We start from the raw sequence: 19,605 nt of genomic DNA on the forward strand, positions 1-19,605 counted from the left end.
CTCACCTCAGTCTTAAATGACCTCCCCTTTATTCTAAGACTTTGGCCCCTGGTTCTGGACTCACCCAACATTGGGAACATTTTTCTTGCATCTACCTTGTCCAGTCCTTTTATAATTTTATATGTTTCTATAAGATACCCCCTCATCCTTCTAAACTCCAGTGAATACAAGCCTAGTCTTTTCAATCTTTCCTCATATGACAGTCCCGCCATCCCAGGGATCAATTTCGTTAACCTACGATGCACTGCCTCAATCACAAAGATGTCCTTCCTCAAATTAGGAGACCAAAACTGTACATAATACTCCAGATGTGGTCTCACCACAGAAGAACACACACACACACACACACAGTTTTATAGCCCTGCTCCCCCCCGAAGGGGCGTTACCTTCATCGTGGTGATTGACAGGTGAGAGGACCAATCAGCTGATCTCAGGGTTTTTTAAACACTCATAATTTTTTCTTTTTCATCGATGGGAAAAATCCTCAGGACTGGCTCAGCGGAGGAGGACTGTGAGTAAGATGGCCAAAATTTACAGCGATACAGGGTAGCGATTTTTCTAAAATCAATATACAGCGCAGACAGGAAGTGGTCAAGATGAGACTTTTAATTATATAGAACTCTGCTCAATTGGAAAGGAAATATCTCTTGCATCATGGCTTGCCTATTTGTGTTACAACAATTCCATAAGCAAGTCAATGTAAGTTTCTTATTATAATTGCGTAACATGAAAGCAACAAATAACACATATTCTGAGTGGAAACTTCTTACTTTCTATGATATTGCAGCAACTCCTGCTCTCATTAATTTTATTTTTAGTGTAATTGAAATATAAAACTTTCCAACAATGACAATCTCATCGTATAGATGGGGCATGTTAGTTAACATTCGCAAGTTGGGCAAAAGGGCCTATTTCCATTCTATATGACGATAAGTGGGCGGCGGCGCGACCGACGTCGCAGCGGCCTCTGCAGTCTGTCTGTGTATTTTTTATTTTTTTGTCCTGTTGAGGGTTTAGTTTGTAGTGGGTTTTTAAATGTGTATATGTGGGGGGTGGGTGGGGGAAACTTTTAAATCTCTTCCCTGCATGGAGACCCGACCTTTTCCCTGTCGGGTCTCCGTTGCTGTTGGGGCCTAGCGCCGTGGAGCTACCTCCAACCGGAACGACCTGGAGGCTCAAGTCACGGAGCCTGTGGAGCTGTGGAGCTGCGAACCTACCTCCGTGGAGCTGGCCAGCTTCGGAGCGTGGAGAGCTGCGATGGCGCGCTGCTGCGACCCGACTCCGGTGGATGGTGACACCGGGAGCTCGCTGGTCCCCGGTGGGAGACTGCTTTGCGGGGCATCGGCAACGGCGACTTCTCCTGCCCGAATTGCGGGGTTGACCTGGAGCGGGGCCTTACAACGCCCGGCGCGGCTTTAATTTGCCGCGGACTTGCTAGCGCCCGCCGGGGGCTCCAACACCAAGACCCAGGGCAGGGCCTTACATCGCCCGGCGTGGCTTTGAGTGGCCGCGGACTTGCTAGCGCCCGCCGGGGGCTCCAACACCAAGACCCGGGGCAGGGCCTTACATCGCCCGGCGTGGCTTTGAGTGGCCGCGGACTTGGTAGCGCCCGCCGGGGGCTTTGACCTCGACTTCGGGAGAGGACTGGAGAGCAGGGGAGAGACAAAACTTTGCCTTCCATCACAGTGAGGAGGAGACTCACTGTGATGGATGTTTGTGTAAATTGTGTTGGTGTGTGTCTTGGTTCTTTTCTTGTATGGTTGCAGAAACCAAATTTCGTTTGAACCTCATGTGAGGTATTGTATTGTATTGGTATTGTATTGTAAGTGGGTAAGGTCACGTGATAGGAGTAGAAATAGGCCATTCGGCCCATCAAGTCTACGCCATTCAATTATCGCTGATCTATTTCTCCTTCCGAACCCCATTCTCCTGGCTTCTCCCCATAACCTCGGACACATGTACTAATCAAGAATGTATCTATCTCTGCCTTAAAAATATCCACTGACTTGGCCTCCACAGCCTTCTGTGGCAACGAATTCCACAGATTCACCACCCTCTGACAAAAGAAATATCTCCTCATCTCCTTCCTAAAAGAACATCCTTTAATTCTGAGGCTATGACCTCTAGTCCTAGACTCTCCCACGAGTGGATACATTCTCTCCACATCCACTCTATCTAAACCTTTCATTACTTTGTATGTTTCAATGAGGTCATCCTGCATTCTTCTAAACTCCAGCGAGTACTGGCCCAATGCCGACAAACGCTCATCACAGGTTAACCTACTAATTCCTGGGATCATTCTTGTAAACCTCCTCTGGACCCACTCCAGTGCAAGCACATCCTTCTTCAAAATATTCCAAATGCGGCCTTACCAACGCTTTATAGAGCCTTAGCATTACATCCCTGTTTTTGTACATAAGCCCTCTTGAAATAAATGGTACCATTGAGTTTGCTTTCTTTACTACCGATTCAACTTTTTGGGAATCCTGCGCCAGCACTCCCAAGTCCCTTTGCACCTCCGATTTCTGGATTCTCTCCCCATTTAGAAAATAGTCTATGCCTTTAGTCCTACTACCAAAATGCATGACTCCACAATTTGCTACACTATATTCTATCTGCCACTTCTCTGCCCATTCTCCCAACATGCCCAAGTCATTCTGCAGTATCCCTGCTTTCTCTACACTACATGCCCTTCCACCTATTTTCATATCATCCGCAAACTTGGTCATAAAGCCTTCAATCCCCTCGTCCAAATCATTAATATACAACGTGGAATAGTGGCCCCAGCACCAACCCCCATAGAACTCCGCTAGTCACTGGAAGCCAACCAGAAAAAGCCCGCTTTATTGCCACTCTTTGTCATCTGCTATCCTACCAACCTGTTATTCATGCTAGTATCTGCCCTTTGATACCGTGGGCTCACATCTCCCTGAGCAGCCTCACAAATTGATGTGAGAAATGAATTAATCAAATATTTAAAATATTTTGCATGCATGCTTTTGCTTCAATTAACTATGGAATTAAGTTAATGTTAACGTTGATGTTATGTGTAACACAATTATGTTTCCTGGTTATTCTTGTAATGAATCAATCAAAGAGAAGCCATTAGCTCATCATGTCGATGCTGAAGCAAAGCAAAAATAATTAAGATGATGATCAATATTAACCCCATAATCTAACTCTTATTCATGTTTTGAGCGCTAGTAACAACCTCTACTTATTTAGGAAGGCCTCCTCTGCTGTCATAGGAATATACAAATATTTTTTATTAATAACCAATGTAATGACCTATAAAATATTACTGGTGACAGATCCACATCACAATATTTTCTACCAGGATCAAATATAGAACCAAAAAATACTGAAATACAATTACTTGCACACAGCCTTAAAGCTTATTGCGATTCTCATTTTCCTTAAAGATATTAATACTACAATTCTTCTTGAAGTTTATTATAGTTAGTGTTTATTTAAAATACTGGATGCCAGAGTCAAAGCTATCATATTCAACGCATAACGCAACATTATTATTATTACTATTATTATCATTAATACATTATTATATCTGCAGTAGATAATGTATGCTTATGGCATGCACCAATTAATTTAAATAAATAAATTGTTAAAATGAAGAAATCGGTATTTGCAATGCATTGCTAAATTGGCTTAATTAACTTCGCTACTAATTTCCATTCTGTCCTCAAATTAACTTGGACCATCTCCGACATCTCCCTACCGTTTCTTGATCTCACCGTTGCCATCACAGGAGATAAGACTATCGACTGACATCTATCTATCTATCTATCTATCTATCTATCTATCTATCTATCTATCTATCTATATACTTTTAAAACTCTGTGTGTGTGTGTGTGTGTGTGTGTGTGTGTGTGTGTGTGTCATTTTGCCTTTGAAAAGTATCTCCTCGAAAACCAGATGCAAAAACGCGGAGATTTTTACAATTTCGGTAGGGATTTAACTTATGATTTCATAAATGCACTCCTCTCTAAATTCGGTCAATTATTTCCCCAGATTTTGAATAAAGTTGTTCACAAAACTCACTTTTTAAAATATAATCACCGCTTGCCAGCTGCTGACGTCACAATGCCCACATGCCCACCAATCCAGGCCCACCTGCCTCCTGGCCCCGCCCCCCCGCCGCTGTGGATTAAAGGCGCAGAAAGATCGAGGGATTTCTGCAGAACAAAGATTCTACAGCTCCGTTCCGCTATAGGATCTTTGTTCAGCATATCTCGGGGCAGTGGCACCTCACGCACTGAACCTTCTCCTCACTGTCGGCGCAGCTCGTGAAGCTCCGACCGCCTGCGCGCTCATTCCAGCTGTGGGTTTCCAGAGTCGCTTCTCTCTATCTGCTCATTTGACAGCACACTCACTCGCCCAGCTCCCCTCCTCTTCTCACCTCCTCCCCTCCACTTCCTCCCTCTATCCCCTCTCCACCAAAGACCCTATACCGCTAGGGGACGCCCGGTTTCTGTATTATGCTGGCTTATTAGCCCATATAAACATAGACATAGAAACATAGAAATTAGGTGCAGGAGTAGGCCATTCGGCCCTTCGAGCCTGCACCGCCATTCAATATGATCATGGCTGATCATCCAACTCAGTATCCCGTACCTGCCTTCTCTCCATACCCTCTGATCCCCTTAGCCACAAGGGCCACATCTAACTCCCTCTTAAATATAGCCAATGAACTGGCCTCGACTACCCTCTGTGGCAGAGAGTTCCAGAGATTCACCACTCTCTGTGTGAAAAAAGTTCTTCTCATCTCGGTTTTAAAGGATTTCCCCCTTATCCTTAAGCTGTGACCCCTTGTCCTGGACTTCCCCAACATCGGGAGCAATCTTCCTGCATCTAGCCTGTCCAACCCCTTAAGAATTTTGTAAGTAAAGGACTGTAAATAATAGCAGAAGGGGAAATCTCAAAGGTAATAACCAGTCCTGAAACAATGTCGGGATACTTGACATTTGGTCCCAGACTACGCACAGCAATTAACCCAAACCTAGTCAGTCTTACATTCACAGGAATTGGAAACGCAGAAGCACTGCCAGTTGTACACAGACACAGTCCATATTACTGGGAGACTACGTACTGATAAAGTACCGGGATTGGGCGAAATTGGGACTGTGTTGCAGGGGACTGTACCAGGTGCTACTACGACACCAACCGCCGTGAAGATTCTTGTTAGTTATTGTAATGTTTAACCTGTCAGATGGGTATAGTCGGTTTTAACAGCTATTATCATAAAATGCGTTTAGAAATTTCATTGCAACCTGTATATTTTGTTATGGATAAATTATGTGGGAAGCGAGAGTGTTTCTGTACCAATAGCAATAACGACTCATGCTAAGGCCATGTCATGATAATTTTCGGTCCTTCACAGAGAACATGCTTGCATCAATCTCTAGTGTGCATGGTTAAGCATATATGTTACCATGGTCCAGGATTTATTGACACAGGTTTATCATATGCTGAATAATCCAACCACATTTTTGTTTGGAAGTGGAAAGAACTCATAGAAATTGCATTAATTGCAATGTGTAAAAAGAGTTGAGATATTGTATTATAATTTTGCTGCATGTCATTGTGGTATATATCATGTCTTGATTGGTGAATATGTTTAGTTTGTGAGTTATTTGAAGCAGAAATAATATGTGAATGTGGACAAAAGTGCTGGAGAAACTCAGCGGATGCAGCAGCATCTATGGAGCGAAGGAAATAGGCAACGTTTCGGGCCGAAACCCTTCTTCAGACTGATGAGTTTCGGCCTGAAACGTTGCCTATTTCCTTCGCTCCATAGGTGCTGCTGCACCCACTGAGTTTCTCCAGCACTTTTGTCTACCTTCGATTTTCCAGCATCTGCAGTTCCTTCTTGAACATAATATGTGAATGCTTCATTGAGCATAATTCCAACTGGTAATTACGCACTTCGTCTGAGCACATTATCGCACGCGTCATGCAAACTGTCTTAAATGACCACCTAAACTGTCATTTGGCAACCTAAAATGCTGTCAAGGTTGTCTGGCTGGCAACAGGGGGAAAAAGTTAAGTGAGAGCCCTGAATGTATATTGTAAATAGCTGCGGTCCCAGCACCGAGCATTGCGGCACACCATTAGTCACTGCCTGCCATTCTGAAAGGGACCCATTAATCCCTACTCGTTGTTTCCTGTCTGCCAACAATTTTGTATCCATGTCAGTACCCTACCCCCAATACCATGTGCACTCATTTTGCCCACTAATCTCCTATGTGGGACCTTATCAGGTGCTTTCTGATAGTCCAGGTACACTACATCCACTGGCTCTCCCTTGTTCATTTTCCTAGTTACATCCTCACAAAATGAGGTTGGGTCAACCTCAAATAGATGAGGTTGGAGGAAGTGCAAGTGAACCTCTGCCTCAAGTGAAAGGGGTCCCTGAATGGAGTCGAGGGAGGAGGTATAGGGATAGGTTGCACCTCCTGCGGTTGCAAGGGAAATAACCTGGGGATAGGGTGGTTTCGGTGGGAAGGGATGAGTGCACGAGTGAGTTGCGGAGCGAACGGTCTCTGCAGAAAGAAGAAAGGGGTGGAGATGGGAAAATGTGACTAGTGGTGGGGTCCCTTTGCAAGGTGGTAATTATGTGCTGTATGCGATGGGTGATGGGGTGAAAGGCGAGGACTAGATGGACTCGGTCCCTGTTACCACCTACATTCCCATCTAATTCCTTAATATAGATGGTAAACAAACGATCCAGCACCCTTCCAGGTGGCACTCAACTGGTCACAAGCCTCCAATCGAAGCAACTCTTTGGTTTCTCCCAATAACCCAATTTGCTAACTCATCCTGGATCCAATGGGTTCTAACTGTTAGACCAGCCTACCATGCAAGACTGTGTCAAAATGTTTTGCTAAAGGCCATGTAGACAATGTTTACTATCCTCACCTTATCAAAACTCTGTCAGCTCTTCAAAAAAAAATCAAATTTGTGAGTAATGATTCCCCACTCCTCCCATGTTGTGAGATCAGGCTTATGAATAACATTCCAAATGCAATAACAATAGGGTTTCATATAGCTGGAGTGAAACACTGCTGTCCTTGTACTCAAATCCACTTGCATTGAAGGACAATATAGCAGTAGCCTTCCCAAACTCAATTGTGCATTCAGCGAATTATGTACAAGGGCAATCGGGTCCTTCAAAACACCAATATAATTTCATTAACTCATCATTTAAGAAGTACCCTACCTTTATTTTTTTCCGCTTTGGAAGATAACTTTCAATTTTTCCCCCCATGTTAACTACCATGGTTTTACTCATTCACTTAACCTTTCTCTATTTCCTTGAAACTTCCCTGCAGACTACTTGCCAAATGCAAAGCTGGATGGTAGCACAGGCTATTCTGTACTCTCAAGTCCACTCTATTGTTTAATCAGGCAATGTTTGATCTGTGACAAAATTCAATACACAAGAAACTGCAGATGTTGGCTTATAAGCATATGTGTGTTTTCTCCCACATATTGGGTTAACATATTTACATTTTAAATTAATTGACCAACCATCATTTGACACTTGCAGAAAGGTCCCAAATCTCTTCCATTTGCTGCATATGGAAATTATTTCTGACTTTTAAGTCCACAAAGGCCTGGCTGTAATTTTCAAGTCAATTCCCTCTACTGCTGGATAGCTCATCAAGCAGAAATAGTTTCTATCTAGCTTAACAGCTCCCCTTAATACCTTGATAACTTCAATTGATCACCCCATCATCACAGCGTGGTCTGTATGAGAAAATCACTAATGAACTGTTCACTTATTAACTGAACCCATGTGCTTCCACTGTAACCAGACAACCAAACCTTCATTTATTTCAAAGCTGCTGCTGCTATGTGCAAAATAATCCCCTATAGAGGTTAGTTTATACCAACATTGCTTTGGTGGTTCTGAATTTGCTTAAATATTCAATCTTTTAGGATAAAACACAGGATATTTAGGGGAGGTGGGGGTGAAATGTAAAAGCTCATAAATACCCAAAGAACAATGTGACAAAACTGAGTTCACAACAAATCCATGTAAATGTATACTGAAATTACTTGGAATTAGGCCGTGGGCCGAGCATCTAAAATGTGTCCAGAATTTAACTTTCGTGACCCATGTCTCATATTACTCTATGGGGAGCCTAATTCCGTGCTGCGGTCTATTTAAACCATATATTACTATACCATCATATCATATCAATCTATCTATCTATATATTAAAACAGTGTGTGTGTGTGTGTGTGTGTGTGTGTGTGTGTCTGGGTGCCAGATTCGGCCTTTGGTCTTCGGCCTTGATTCGGCCTTGGTCCGCCAGCACTCCGTCATGAAACTCCGTCATTTTTTCCATTTCGCTAGCTCATTCACTTTCACATTCAAATATGCACTCCTCAAAACATTTTTTCTTTTTTATGTACCCATTTTTTAATAAAATCCTCCACCACCACCCCCCCCCTACTCACTCATTTTGTCACCTCCTGCTGGCCAGCGACCATAATGGCTGATGACACCCGCCTCTGCTCCAAAAACGCCGACATTTTTCCCTGCCGCTGGTGCCCGGCCCGGCTCTGTCACGCTGCCTCAAGCCAAAGATCGCATCTTCAACCGCTGCTTTTCGAGCAGCGGGGGAACAGCCAGCGTGACAGAGCCGGCGTCTCAGAAGTGCTGAGGATGCGAGGCCTCACACTCTCTAACCGCCGCTTATCACTGACTTCATTCCACGTTCAGTTCGTTAACAACCCCCCTCTCCCCCCACTTTACCTCTCTCCCCCATCCTCTCCTTCCTCTCCCCCCATTCACCCCCACTCCGCCCTCTCGCCCCCCCCCCCTCTCCCCGTACTCGGGGTCTGAAGCGCCGAGGATGCGAGCCCATGGAGCTCAGAAATATTGACAAAGGTCTGCAGAAGCCCGCCTGCCGCGGCCTTGCTCGGGGTACACGCACGTCCACATCCTCGCTCGGGTCCGGCGCCTGGTGGGGAGGCTGCTGCCGCGGGCCAAGCCCAGCTCGACGCCCGCCCACCTCCTCGCTCGGGGTCCTCAGGTCGATCCCCGCCCGTGGCCCCCCCTCGAGTCCATGTCCGCCGCCCAGCGCCTGGTGGGGAGGATGCTGCCTGGGCCGGAGCAGAGCCTGGGCTGGACAGATGAAGAGGCCTAATGGTTTGGAGGATTGCAGGAACCTACCAGGATGGCACAAAGTTAGAGCATTGGATGTTGAAAAGGTAAACATTTTACATTTGGTTCTCAGTGACTGTAATGTATATATGCACATGTGTTTTTTTTTACAATACTGGCACAATAACATGACAAAGTGGGTCAAATCTCTATTTTTTTCAAAAAAGTTAACAAGCACTTTATTGGGTTCATGACTAACATACTATCAACAAAAAATAAGAAAAGATAGCATATCGATGGCAAGTTTCCGAAAATGGCACCAGAATACACAAATACATTTTGTGTAAATGTTGTCGCGTGGTGTCCACCAGTGACCTGGTTGGCACAGTAAGTACACGTATTTCTTATTCCTTTCTATGTTTATGAATACCACATGGAACAATAAAATTGTAAACACCGTAAACACCGTTTCCACTTAATTCATCTGATCATGTAGTGGAATGTCCAGTTGCATCCAACTGAGTGGACACCGCAACGCGCGTTACGATGTTATTCACAGCTCAGACTGAGAGACGTGATCCTCTCACTCCCCCATCTTGCAGAGACTGACTGAGGCACTCAACACTTCCGGATTTTATAGTCCCTCCGGAAGGGGCGTGGGCTTCAGGAGAGATAATCTCAACATTTTTTAAACACTAATAACTCTTTTATTTTTAATCAATGGGGAAAATCCTCTTGTCCTGCACAGCGGAGGGGGACTCCGAGTCAGATGGCCAAAAATCACAGCCGTAAGTGGCAGCATTTTCTCTAAAATCAATATACAGAACAGGAAGTGGTCAAGATCAGACTTTTAGTAAAATAGATACCACATACGTGAACTCTGTCGTACATGCTGAACCTCTCCACTGTATGGTTGTATTGTGGTATCTGTGAGTTTATTGAGTTTAATATAAGAGCACTTGAAAAACAGAAGTCACTGTCATGAAAACTATACACATAATTCCATGTCAATAATTTTATCTCGCACTCTCTCAGGCCAAGTTACGATTGTGCAAAAATCTATTTAGCTCAGTGCATAGGTTTTCCCTCCACACATATGATGAAAGTGTGTAACTTGCAGTTCAGTAACATTGCTCATTACAAAGTCCATCTGCCCTTATAAGTTTAGTTCAGAGATACAGCGCGGAAACAGGCCTTTCAACCCACATCGACCAGCGATCCACGCACATTAACACTATTCTACACACACGAGGGACAATTTACACTTATACCAAGGATATAAGGATACAAGGGACATTTATTATCACATACACCAAATGGTGTAGTGAAATTTGACTTGCCAATGCAGCACACGAATAAAGATAAGACACATTAAAGAATTTAACAACATAAAAACAAGGCAGCAAAGTCCAGTCCCATCCCCTGTTCACCCATAGTCGGGCCTATTGTGGCCTCCGCAGCCAGTCTAATGTTTTCAGGCCATCTTGCCGGGAAGATGGAACTCCGGTGTCGGGTGAACACTCCTCAGCGGCTTGGAATGTCTGGAGCGGCCGCTTCCTCCCGGGAGATCGCGGCACCCGAAGTCCTCAGGCCGCGCTGGTTGGAGCTCCGACTCTGGCGATCTCGTATCCCAGGCTCCGCGGTGTTTTAAATCCAGCGCCGCCCGCGGCTGGATGCCCGCTGCCACAGCTCCTCGATGTTGGGAGTCGGCGGTCACAGCACTTCGGAGCTTACCGCATGGCGACCTGGGTGGGGCATCGCTCGCTCCGTGATGGTGTCCCAGCGCTGTGCCGCCGCCGAAGCTGGGGTTCCGGCCGGTCCCGACAGGAAACGCCGCTCCAGTCAGATGGTAGGCCGTGCGGAGGGGGGCGAAGAAGTAGCTCGGAGGGAAGCTGCCTCTCCGACCAGGTAGGGACCAGGAAATAAAGTTTCCCCTTCTCCTCCCCCCATCCACCACATAAAAAACTAGAAGACCTCCAAAACAAACACTTTAACTCACTAAAAAAAAAAAAAAAAGGGTGAAAGGACTAACAGCTGCTGGCAGGGAAGCCATACTCGACGGCGCCCCCTATATTACCAAGTAAATTAACCTACAAACCTGCACGTCTTTGGAGTGAGGGAGAAAACCAAATATCTCAGAGAAAACCCATGTGGTCACGTGGAGAACGTACAAACTACATACAGACAGCAACGTACCCGGGTCTCCGGTGCTGCAAAGCAGCAACTCTACCACTGTGCCACTGTGCTGCCCGATCAAGATAAGATCTAAGTTTACAAAAGGAAATGCAGAGATAACGTCAACTATTCTCCAAACATTTAAGTATATGTCCCATTTTATGCATTTTAAAGCATAAATCATTATAACCATATAACCATATAACAATTACAGCACGGAAACAGGCCATCTCGGCCCTACAAGTCCGTGCCGAACAATTTTTTTCCCTTAGTCCCACCTGCCTGCACTCATACCATAACCCTCCATTCCCTTCTCATCCATATGCCTATCCAATTTATTCTTAAATGATACCAACGAACCTGCCGCCACCACTTCCACTGGAAGCTCATTCCACACCACTACCACTCTCTGAGTAAAGAAGTTCCCCCTCATGTTACCCCTAAACTTCTGTCCCTTAATTCTGAAGTAATGTCCTCTTGTTTGAATCTTCCCTATTCTCAAAGGGAAAAGCTTGATCACATCAACTCTGTCTATCCCTCTCATCATTTTAAAGACCTCTATCAAGTCCCCCCTTAACCTTCTGCGCTCCAGAGAATAAAGACCTAACTTATTCAACCTATCTCTGTAACTTAGTTGTTGAAACCCAGGCAACATTCTAGTAAATCTCCTCTGTACTCTCTCTATTTTGTTGACATCCTTCCTATAATTGGGCGACCAAAATTGTACACCATACTCCAGATTTGGTCTCACCAATGCCTTGTACAATTTTAACATTACATCCCAGCTTCTATACTCAGATGGTAGGCCGCGCAATTATGCAAACCCAGATAGGTTTTTGGACAAACTTAGTGAAAAGATAACGAGAATATTTTTCAGAAAATTACAGAGAGGAAGGCAGAAGACTTTACTGAATTCCTGAGCAGAAGGCACAATAACCAACAACAGATGAAGAGGCCCAATGATTTGGAGGATCGCAGGAACCTACCAGGATGGCACAAAGGTAGAGCATTGGATGTTGAAAAGGTAAACATTTTAAATTTGGTTCTCAGTGACTGTAATGTATATATGCACATGTGTTTTTTACAATACTGGCACAATAACATGACAAAGTGGGTCAAATCTCTATTTTTTTCAAAAAAGTTAACAAGCACTTTATTGGGTTCATGACTAACATACTATCAACAAAAAATAAGAAAAGAGAGCATATTGATGGCAAGTTTCCGAAAATGGCATCAGAATACACAAATACATTTTGTGTAACGGTTGTCGCGTGGTGTCCACCAGTGACCCGGTTGGCACAGTAAGTACACGTATTTCTTATTCCTTTCTATGTTTATGAATACCACATGGAACAATAAAAATGTAAACACCGTTTCCACTTCATTCACCTGATCATGTAGTAGAATGTCCAGTTGCATCCAACTGAGTGGATACCGCAATGTGCGTTACAGTGTTATTCACAGCTCAGACTGAGAGACGTGACCCTCTCGCTCCCACATCTTGCAGAGACTGACTGAGGCACTCAACACTTCCGGGTTTTATAGTCCCTCCGGAAGGGGAGTGGGCTTCAGGAGAGAGAATCTCAACATTTTTTAAACACTAATAACTCTTTTATTTTTAATCGATGGGAAAAATCCTCGTCCTGCACAGCGGAGGGGGACTCCGAGTCAGATGGCCAAAAATCACAGCAGCATTTAAAAAAAAATCAATATACTGAACAGGAAGTGGTCAAGATCAGACTTCTAGTAATATAGATAGCTCAATACAACCATACAGTGGAGAGGTTCAGCATGCACGACAGAGTTCACGTATGCATACCTCCATGCAAGTGAGACACGAGGAGTTGTAACACTGGGGAGATAGATGCAGGCATACGGTCTGGGAGTTAGCACATGAATGTAGGGAAAGAAATTCCATAAAATTCATACTGACCATTTATTAAAAGCAAGCTATCACTGGGAGAATAATTAAGGTCAAAGTGGTTACCGGAGTAAGTGGAGTTGGCATAAATTCATCAGTGATAGGAGGAGAATTATGCCAGTCAGCCCATCAGGATGAGGAACAGCTTCTACAATCATACCGTCGCATTGCTGAACTCGGAGTCCCGCCGATAGATTCCTCCGGTCCCTCCGTCCCCATTGTTTAATTATTCTGTATTTTTTTATTATTCTGTATCCTCTTTTTTTTTTAAATTTCTATATTGCACTACTACGGACTGACGCAAAACTGCATTTCGTTGTACCCATACTCAGTATTTGTGCAATGACATTAAAGTTGAATTGAATTGAATTGAATTGAATCATGTCTACTCCGCCATTCAATCTGACTGATCTATCTTTCCCTCTCAACCCCATTCTCCTGCCTTCTCCCCATAACCCTCGACACCCATACCAATCAAGAATCTATCAATCCCTGCCTTAAAAATATCCATTGACTGCCTCCATAGCCTTCCGTGGCAATGAATTCCACAGGTTCATCGCCCTCCGACTATAGAAATTCCTCCTCATCTCATGTCCTTTTATTCTTAGTGTGCCCACTGGTATTAGAAACTTTATCTCCACATCCACTCTATCCAGGCCTTTCACTGTTCAGTAAGTTTCAATGAGATCCCTCACCATCCTCAGGGCTCTCGCTTAACTTTTTTCCCCTGTTGCCAGCCGGGCAACCTTGGCAGCTTTTTAGGTTGCCAAATGACAGTTTAGGTGGTCATTTAAGATGGTTTGCATGACGCATGTGATTATGTGCTCGGAACGAAATGCATCGTTACCAGTCGGAATTATGGTCAATGAAGCATTCACATATTATTTCTGCTTCAAATAAGTCACAAACTAAACATATTCACCAATCAAGACATGATATATACCACAATGACACAAAATTATAATACAGCATCTCATCTCTTTTTACACGTTGCAATAAATGCAATTTCTATTATTTCTTTCCACTTCCAAACAAAAATCTGGTTGGATTATTCAGCGTATGATCAACTATAGCAAGATTAATGGGGTAACAAAACGGAATTCAGCCATATTTTCATAACCAAGTGGAAGAAATTGGTAAAACACATTCAAGCACCAGCTTAAGTAGTAACAAACAGCAAAAATCTCAGTATACTTTAACTCATTGCATAAAGTTCAAATCACCAATTCTCTTCAGACATAAAACCATCAATTCAATTGAGTGTAACAAGATATGATTTAAAATGCTGAATTGCCAGCTCAGCAAGAAAGTATGTATAATTGTAAAACAAAAATGCTTCCGAAATATAATTTGAAAAATATTTCTCTATAGAAAATGCAAAAAAATTCTCAAACACACATGCACAAACCTGCCTTTATCCAGTATTTTTTTCATTTTCCAGAACAAATAAGAAGATTACAGCTGCTAAAGATGACCATTCATCACAAGTTTATTTGGTTCACAAGAACGATTGTTTCAATAAAATCACAGTGTACAAAGTGCCACTTAACGTAACACCTAAACAAATGGAAGTTTTTGAATAATACCATTGACCCACTTTTTTCGCTCTCATTTTTCTTTTACTTACTGTATAATCGTCTCACTGTAATATAATTTACACCATGGCTGCAACTAAAGCAAACACAGAATGCATATTGAAAAACAGTGCTTCAATGTATTCCAATAATCTCATAAGCATTCATAATAATCATAATCATACTTTATTAGCCAAGTATGTTTTGCAACATACAAGGAATTTGATCTAGAATTTGATCAAATCTAGACATTAAGCAGTGAAATTAAAATTAAGGAGTAAATAGAAGAGATTATGAAAGTGTCTTATGCTTCTGATGTATAATAAAAAGATAAAAGTAAAATAACATATTCACTGTTCTGACAGCAAAATCCTCAGGAAGATATTACAACCAAAGTAGAAGCAGAAACTACATTTACAATATGTACTCTAGTAGACAGCTCCACCTTGAGGTCAGATGAACTCAAAAGATTATGTGAACCATCTTTCATAATGTATTTGAGGTTTCACCAGCGAAAAAGGCACTATAAATTTGTGGACCGTCCAATATTTATGAAGTGTAAACTATAAGGACACCTAAATCATAAAAAATGGAAACCAATGTGCAAAACAAGATAATTTTTGGGAAGTACCAAATTATGAAAATACATCTCAAATGTTTTGAAACGAGCAGCACTAGAAATAGTAGTAGAAATAGTCAAGTCAAGAGAGTTTTATTGTCATGTGTCCCAGATAGGACAATGAAATTCTTACTTGCTGCATCACAACAGAATATGTAAACATAATACAGAACGGGAGATAAAAGTTCAGTGTGTCTATAGACCATACACTACATATACACAATAAATAGTGCAATAGTAATAATAGACTGTTATTGTTCACAGCTTATTTGATGTTATGTTTAATAGCCTGATGGCTGTGGGGAAGTGGCTGTTCCTGATCCTGGATGTTACAAATTTCAGGCTCCTGTACCTTCTTCCCGATGGCAACGGAGAGATGTGTGTGTGACCAGGATGGTGTGGGTCTTTGATGATGTTGACAGCCTTTTTGCGGCAGCGATTGCGATAGATCCCTTCGATGGTTGGGAGGTCAGAGCCGGCGATGGACTGGGCAGTGGTCACAACTTTCTGCATTCATTTCCACTCCTGGACGTTCAAGTTGCCATACCAGGCCACGATGCAGCTCTCTACTGTGCACCTGTAGAAGTTTGAGAGATTCCTCCTTGACATACCGACTCTCCGCAATCTTCTCAGGAAGTAGAGGCGCTGATGTGCCTTCTTTATAATTGCATCAGCATGCTGGGACCAGGAACGATCTTCGGAAATATGCACGCCCAGGAATTTGAAGTTTTTGACCCTTTCCACCATTGATATAAACGGGATTGTGGGTCCCTTTCCTACCCCTTCCAAATTCCACAATCAGTTCCTTGGTTTTGCTTGTGTTGAGAGCCAGGTTATTGTGCAGGCACCATTTGGTCAATCGGTCGATCTCACTTCTATACTCTGACTCGTCCCCATCAGTGATACGTCCCACAACAGTGGTGTCGTCAGCGAACTTGATGATGGAGTTCGCAGAAGTCCCTTTTGGCCTTTTTGATGGCCTTACCAAGGTCGTATTTGGATTTCTTGTTGACTTCTGCATCGCCAGACCTGAATGCCCGGAATCTGGTCTTTAGAAGAATGCAGATCTCATGGTTCATCTAAGGCTTGGGTGAGTGGGCAGATGCATGGCAGATGCAGTTTAATGTGTAGAAATGTGAGGTTATCCACGTTGGTAGCAAAAACAGGAAGGAAGATTATTATCTAAATGGTGTCAAGTTGGGAAAAGGGGAAGTACAACCAGTGATGGAAATGGGGGGGTATGCAGGGGGACGGCGTTCCCCTAGTTTTCAGTTTCCATCCTGTGCGTGAATTCATAGCTTTATCCTGCGCTACTTAATCCAAGGGAGAGCGCACGAGTGGACAGATGGACGAAAGCAACAAACATAGAGCGGAATATGACATTTCGGGTCGAGACTCTTCTTCAGAGTGAGTCAGGGGAAAGAGGAACAAGAGAATTAGAATTTTTACAGATTTTTGACCACTTTCTCCGGGCTCTCTTTCCGAATGGGGGGAGGGGGGTCAGGACAGTGTGGATTGGAGGGTCTGTGCAGGATGAATGGAGAATCACTACAGGATGAATGGGGGATCAGTACAGGATGAATGAGGGATCAGTACGGGATGAATGGGGGATCACTACGGGATGAATGAGGGGATCAGTACGGGATGCATGAGGGGATCAGTACAGGATGCATGAGGGGATCAGTACAGGATGCATGAGGGGATCAGTACAGGATGCATGAGGGGATCAGTACAGGATGCATGAGGGGATCAGTACAGGATGAATGGGGAGATCACTGCAGGATGGATGGGGGGATTGGTGCAGGGTAAATGGAGGGTGGGTCATTACAGGATGAATGGGTGGCTCAGTGCAGTATGAATGGAGGGAGAAGTGCAGGATGGATGGGAAGGGGGGGTCAGTACAGGATGAATTGGGGGACCAGTGTAGGATGGACGGGGGAGGGGAGGGGGGGGTGGCAGGAGAATCAATGCGAGGTGGGTAGGGTGATGAATAGATTGGGGGGGGAGGGGGGAGCTCAGGGGATGTCAGTGAGGGGGAGAGAGAAAGGTCAGCGCTCCTCGGACAGCATCGCCCCACTGCCTTGGACGTCCCTGTCCAACGCCAAAGTGCCGTCGCCAAAGGGGGAGGTGGTTGGGATCTCCTTGCCACCGCCTCCTCCGCCAGCCGACAGCAAGGTGCGTGGCCGAGCGGTGCAGCTCAAAGATCCTATAACTATAGGATCTTTGGTGCAGCTGCTTCAGACGGCAGAAGGAGGCCTCCGCCTCCCTCTCCCTCCCTGCTCGGCGTGCGAGAGGGGTTGTTTTGAAAGCTCCATTAACGGATTTGCACGCAGTGGCTGTTATCAGGGCGATAGTGGCCGCTGCTTGCAAATCCACCAACGGCGCTTTCAAAACAACCCCTCTCGCACGCCGAGGCTGGGAGATGGGGAAAAGGGAGAGGGAGGCCTCCTTCCGCCGGGCGAGGTGCAGGTGGAGGAGGCGGTGGAGCCACTGTTACGGCCGCTGCTGCCGCTGTTCGGGGCCCGTCATTCGCTCCGACCCTTTATCACCATGCACCTAGTATCTTTGCCCTGCACAGCCGCTGCCGACACAAAACGTCACGTTCCTATTCTCCAGAGATGCTGCCTGACCCGCGGAGTTACTCTAGTTTTTTGTGTCTATCGGTATAAACCAGTATTTGCGTGCCAAGCCGGGCAAAATGACTCGGTGTTTAGGTTGCCCGGCGGCACTTTGGGTGGTCAATGGCACCCAGGCAACCGCTAATTTCGAGCCATGTGATGGCTTTCAGATGCAACTTAAAATTATTTTGCACTCCCAGGTCCTGTTTGGCATTGAATGTTAAATGTGTATTCAGATTTATAATTGCCAGTTTTGTCCTTTAGCACAGTACATTATCATTTTCCATATTAATATTATCACAATGGGGCAGTTGTTCAAAGTATCTAACTTCCAAAAAAAATTAAGACACTCTTTATCCTTTTGGAGATGATAACCATAAAGATAAATTCTGAACTCTTTCCTTGAACACAAATGACCAAGTTCTCAATTTGGACCATTTCAAAGAATCTTACCAAGATGTTGTTGAGCACCGAATGTTACCTGCTAATCCTCACTCCATGGCCTCAGAATGTTTTCTCAAATGGCTCCACCCGAGTGGTTGACAACTCATTCCAGCTATTATGCATCTCCAGAATGGCATCCTCCCTAATCAGCTATTTGCTCATGCTAAATCTGATAACTCATTGAAGGTCCTATCCATTATCAAAATTGTTTACATTCACCTTTTGTGCATCTCAATTATTGTCACATCTACCTATTATTGTCACATCTACCGAGATACAGTGAAAAGCTTTTCTTTGCGTGCTATCCAGTCAAATCAAATTATAACACAAGTTCATTCAAGCCATACACAAGAACAGAGAGAAAAATACATATAACATAGAAAAGTACAGCATAGGAACTCATTCTTAGGTCCGCAATGCTTGTGCTGAAATGATGGCAAGCTGAACTAATCTCATCTGCCTGCACGTGATCCGTATTCCTCTACTCCCTGCACTTCCATGTGCCAATCTAAAAGCCTCCTCAATGCCATTATCATAACTGCTTCCATCACCATCCCTGGCAATGCATTCCAGGACCCACGCATTTCCATTAAACTCTCCCCCTACTCACCTTGTAGCTATGCCCTCTAGTGTTGAACATTTCCACCCTGATAAAAAGGTTCTGACTTTCTACCCTATCTATGCCTCTCCTAATCTTATATATTTCTATTAAGTCTCCCCTCAATATTCAATGCTACGGAGAAAACAATCCAAGTCTATCCAACCTCTCTCTGTAGCTGAAACCCTCTAATCCAGGCAGCGTTCTGGCAAATCTCCTATGCAACCTCTTCACAGCTTTCAAACTTTCCTATAATGAGCGACCAGAATGGCACGCAATACTCCAAACGTGGCTCAAGTCCCAAGGAGCTACATCATGCTTCCCTGTCTCTTATAATCAATGTCCCTAGCAATGAAGGCAAGTATACCGTATGCCTTCTTTAACACCCTCTCTACTGTGCTGCCACCTGCAGTGAGTGATGAACTTGGACTCCAAGATCCCTCTGCTTGGATCAATGCTGTTAAGGGTCTTGCCCTTAAGTATACTTTCCCTTTACATTCAACCTCCCAAAATGCAAATTGCTT

General features: G+C 44.1%; 1 protein-coding gene across 4 annotated transcripts in view; it reads right to left on the reverse strand.

The window, feature by feature from the left end:
- mipol1 (mirror-image polydactyly 1) overlaps window positions 1–19,605 on the reverse strand; it is a 170,870-nt gene that overhangs the window by 147,714 nt on the left and 3,551 nt on the right. Inside the window, exon 1 of one of the 4 annotated variants that reach the window (XM_033027129.1) lies at window positions 14,856–14,874. The exons of the other annotated variants lie outside the window; for them this stretch is intronic. The gene's annotated coding sequence lies outside the window, so the exon portion shown is untranslated. Of the gene's footprint in view, window positions 1–14,855; window positions 14,875–19,605 lie in introns of those variants that run through there. 4 annotated transcript variants of the gene reach the window in all.

The sequence above is a fragment of the Amblyraja radiata genome, chromosome 9, assembly GCF_010909765.2.
Source record: "Amblyraja radiata isolate CabotCenter1 chromosome 9, sAmbRad1.1.pri, whole genome shotgun sequence".
Lineage (NCBI taxonomy): Eukaryota > Metazoa > Chordata > Chondrichthyes > Rajiformes > Rajidae > Amblyraja > Amblyraja radiata.